Source organism: Carex rostrata, chromosome 2 (genome assembly GCF_964058835.1).
Source record: "Carex rostrata chromosome 2, lpCarRost1.2, whole genome shotgun sequence".
NCBI lineage: Eukaryota > Viridiplantae > Streptophyta > Magnoliopsida > Poales > Cyperaceae > Carex > Carex rostrata.
This window is the reverse complement of record NC_135919.1, coordinates 595001-600000: the sequence shown is the minus strand read 5'-3', so window position 1 is coordinate 600000 and position 5000 is coordinate 595001.

The window sequence follows — 5000 nt, the reverse complement described above, 5'->3', positions numbered from 1 at the left end:
TTTTTGGACTTTTTTTGAATTTTTGAATTTTTTGAATTTTTTTGAATTTTTTGAATTTTTTTTGAATTTTTGAAATTTTTTTTTTTTTTTGAATTTATTTGATTTTATAAATTTTTTGTGATTTTTTGAGATTTTTTTGAATATTTTACATGGGTGATTTTGACTTGGGGGATTTTCAGGGGGTGGTAACCCTGGGCGTGGCTAGAGCCTCAAAATGCATATTCCCCTATAGGGTGGCAAGGTTTTCAAAAATGGGTGCCCCCTCATGTACACGCGCGTGGGTGTACATGGCCCCGTCGGTGCCAGCGTGGGTGGAAAATGGCCCGAAAACAGCCCAGCGGCAAGCGGAAGCGGCTAACGTTGGGCAAAACTGACCCGAAAGCAGTATAGCTTGGAAAATTAAGCGGATGCAGCCAATTGTTGGCGAAAACTAAGCGGATACGGCCAAGTGACGGTGAAAAATGGCCCGAAAACAGTCCAACGGCAAGCGGAAACGGCTAACGTTGGGCAAAAGTGACTCGAAAACAGTTCAGCTGGGGGAAATTAAGCGGAAGCAGCCAAGCGTTTGGCAAAACCAAGCGGATACGGCCAAGAGTCGGTGGAAAATGGCCCGAAAACAGTCCAGCGGCAAGCGGAAACGGCTAACGTTGGGACAAAGTGACCCGAAAACAGTTCAGCTGGGGAAAATTAAGCGGATGCAGCCAAGCGTTGGGGAAAACTAAGCGGCTCCGGCCCAGAGTCGGTGGAAATTGGCCCGAAAACAGTCCAGCGGCAAGCGGAAGCGGCTAACGTTGGGCAAAAGTGACCCGAAAACAGTTCAGCGGGGGAAAACTAAGCGGATGCGGCCACGCGTTGGGGAAAACTAAGCGGATACGGCCAAGTGTTGGGGAAAAATGGCCCGAAAACAGCCCAGCGGCAAGCGGAAGCGGCTAACGTTGGGGAAAAGTGACCCGAAAACAGTTAAGCGGGGGAAAACTAAGCGGATGCGGCCAAGTGTCGGTGGAAATTGGCCCGAAAACAGCCCAGCGGCAAGCGGAAGCGGCTAACGTTGGGCAAAAGTGACCCGAAAACAGTTCAGCGGGGGAAAACTAAGCGGATGCGGCCACGCGTTGGGGAAAACTAAGCGGATACGGCCAAGAGTCGGTGGAAATTGGCCCGAAAACAGTCCAGCGGCAAGCGGAAGCGGCTAACGTTGGGCAAAACTGACCCGAAAACAGTTCAGCGGGGCAAATTTTTGAAATTTTTTTGAAATTTTTTTGAATTTTTGAAATTTTTGAAGTTTTTTTGGGTTTTTGGACTTTTTTTGAATTTTTGAATTTTTTGAATTTTTTTGAATTTTTTTGAATTTTTTGAATTTTTTTTGAATTTTTGAAATTTTTTTTTTTATTTTGAATTTATTTGATTTTATAAATTTTTTGTGATTTTTTGAGATTTTTTTGAATATTTTACATGGGTGATTTTGACTTGGGGGATTTTCAGGGGGTGGTAACCCTGGGCGTGGCTAGAGCCTCAAAATGCATATTCCCCTATAGGGGGGCAAGGTTTTCAAAAATGGGTGCCCCCTCATGTACACGCGCGTGGGTGTACATGGCCCCGTCGGTGCCAGCGTGGGTGGAAAATGGCCCGAAAACAGCCCAGCGGCAAGCGGAAGCGGCTAACGTTGGGCAAAACTGACCCGAAAGCAGTATAGCTTGGAAAATTAAGCGGATGCAGCCAATTGTTGGCGAAAACTAAGCGGATACGGCCAAGTGACGGTGAAAAATGGCCCGAAAACAGTCCAGCGGCAAGCGGAAACGGCTAACGTTGGGCAAAAGTGACCCGAAAACAGTTCAGCTGGGGGAAATTAAGCGGAAGCAGCCAAGCGTTGGGCAAAACCAAGCGGATACGGCCAAGAGTCGGTGGAAAATGGCTCGAAAACAGTCCAGCGGCAAGCGGAAACGGCTAACGTTGGGACAAAGTGACCCGAAAACAGTTCAGCTGGGGAAAATTAAGCGGATGCAGCCAAGCGTTGGGGAAAACTAAGCGGATCCGGCCCAGAGTCGGTGGAAATTGGCCCGAAAACAGTCCAGCGGCAAGCGGAAGCGGCTAACGTTGGGCAAAAGTGACCCGAAAACAGTTCAGCGGGGGAAAACTAAGCGGATGCGGCCACGCGTTGGGGAAAACTAAGCGGATACGGCCAAGTGTTGGGGAAAAATGGCCCGAAAACAGCCCAGCGGCAAGCGGAAGCGGCTAACGTTGGGGAAAAGTGACCCGAAAACAGTTAAGCGGGGGAAAACTAAGCGGATGCGGCCAAGTGTCGGTGGAAATTGGCCCGAAAACAGCCCAGCGGCAAGCGGAAGCGGCTAACGTTGGGCAAAAGTGACCCGAAAACAGTTCAGCGGGGGAAAACTAAGCGGATGCGGCCACGCGTTGGGGAAAACTAAGCGGATACGGCCAAGAGTCGGTGGAAATTGGCCCGAAAACAGTCCAGCGGCAAGCGGAAGCGGCTAACGTTGGGCAAAACTGACCCGAAAACAGTTCAGCGGGGGAAAACTAAGCGGATGCGGCCACGCGTTGGGGAAAACTAAGCGGATGCGGCCAAGTGTCGGTGGAAATTGGCCCGAAAACAGCCCAGCGGCAAGCGAAAGCGGCTAACGTTGGGCAAAACTGACCCGAAAACAGTTCAGCGGGGGAAAACTAAGCGGATGCGGCCACGCGTTGGGGAAAACTAAGCGGATACGGCCAAGAGTCGGTGGAAATTGGCCCGAAAACAGTCCAGCGGCAAGCGGAAGCGGCTAACGTTGGGCAAAACTGACCCGAAAACAGTTCAGCGGGGGAAAACTAAGCGGATGCGGCCACGCGTTGGGGAAAACTAAGCGGATGCGGCCAAGTGTCGGTGGAAATTGGCCCGAAAACAGCCCAGCGGCAAGCGGAAGCGGCTAACGTTGGGCAAAACTGACCCGAAAACAGTTCAGCGGGGGAAAACTAAGCGGATGCGGCCACGCGTTGGGGAAAACTAAGCGGATACGGCCAAGAGTCGGTGGAAATTGGCCCGAAAACAGTCCAGCGGCAAGCGGAAGCGGCTAACGTTGGGCAAAACTGACCCGAAAACAGTTCAGCGGGGGAAAACTAAGCGGATGCGGCCACGCGTTGGGGAAAACTAAGCGGATACGGCCAAGAGTCGGTGGAAATTGGCCCGAAAACAGTCCAGCGGCAAGCGGAAGCGGCTAACGTTGGGCAAAACTGACCCGAAAACAGTTCAGCGGGGGAAAACTAAGCGGATGCGGCCACGCGTTGGGGAAAACTAAGCGGATACGGCCAAGTGTTGGGGAAAAATGGCCCGAAAACAGCCCAGCGGCAAGCGGAAGCGGCTAACGTTGGGGAAAAGTGACCCGAAAACAGTTCAGCGGGGGAAAACTAAGCGGATGCGGCCAAGTGTCGGTGGAAATTGGCCCGAAAACAGCCCAGCGGCAAGCGGAAGCGGCTAACGTTGGGCAAAACTGACCCGAAAACAGTTCAGCGGGGGAAAACTAAGCGGATGCGGCCACGCGTTGGGGAAAACTAAGCGGATACGGCCAAGAGTCGGTGGAAATTGGCCCGAAAACAGTCCAGCGGCAAGCGGAAGCGGCTAACGTTGGGCAAAACTGACCCGAAAACAGTTCAGCGGGGGAAAACTAAGCGGATGCGGCCACGCGTTGGGGAAAACTAAGCGGATACGGCCAAGAGTCGGTGGAAATTGGCCCGAAAACAGTCCAGCGGCAAGCGGAAGCGGCTAACGTTGGGCAAAACTGACCCGAAAACAGTTCAGCGGGGGAAAACTAAGCGGATGCGGCCACGCGTTGGGGAAAACTAAGCGGATGCGGCCAAGTGTTGGGGAAAAATGGCCCGAAAACAGCCCAGCGGCAAGCGGAAGCGGCTAACGTTGGGCAAAAGTGACCCGAAAACAGTTCAGCGGGGGAAAACTAAGCGGATGCGGCCACGCGTTGGGGAAAACTAAGCGGATACGGCCAAGGGTCGGTGAAAAAGGGCCCGAAAACAGTCCAGCGGCAAGCGGAAGCCGCTAACGTTGGGCAAAAGTGACCCGAAAACAGTCCAGCGGGGGAAAACTAAGCGGATGCGGCCAAGCGTTGGGGAAAACTAAGCGGATACGGCCAAGCGTCGGTGAAAAAGGCCCGAAAACAGTCCAGCGGCAAGCCGAAGCGGCTAACGTTGGGCAAAAATGGCCAAAAGCGATGGAGCAGGGCGGTCTGAATCTATGCATCCACATAAAATGGGGGGTAAACCTGGGGGATTTCCAGGGGGTGGTAACCCTGGGCGTGGCTGGAGACCCAAAATGCATATTCCCCTATAGGGGGGAAGGATTTTTGGAAGAGGCAGCCCCTCATGTACATGCCAAGCGGGGTGTACATGGCCCCTGTGGGTGCCTCCGTCGGTGTAAAATGGCCCGAAAAACAAGATTATGTTACCCGAAAACACGATTATGTTACCGAAAAAACACGGTTGAGCGGGGGCAGTAAGCACGGTTGAGCGGGGGCAAAAAACACGGTTGAGAGGGGGCAAAAAACACGGTGCAGCGGGGACAAAAGACACGATTTTGTTGGCGAAAAGCGGTCGGGCAGGGTGACTCCGCGTGGAGTTTCGCCTGTAAGGCCGATGCGGGTAGCCGCGCGGGTTGAAATCCCCAGCCGTAAAGCCGGTGAAACACGGTTCATTGGGGCGCCTAAGCGTGGAGGCGCCCCGCAGAGACCGAGCGGGTTGAAATCCCCAGCCGTAAAGCCGGCGAAACACGGTTCATTGGGGCGCCTAAGCGTGGAGGCGCCCCGCAGAGACCGAGCGGGTTGAAATCCCCAGCCGTAAAGCCGGCGAAACACGGTTGAGCGGGGCGCCTAAGCGTGGAGGCGCCCCGCAGAGACCGAGCGGGTTGAAATCCCCAGCCGTAAAGCCGGCGAAACACGTTCGGGCAGGGTGACTCCGCGTGGAGTTTCGCCCGTAAGACCGATGCGGGTAGCCGCGCGGGTTGA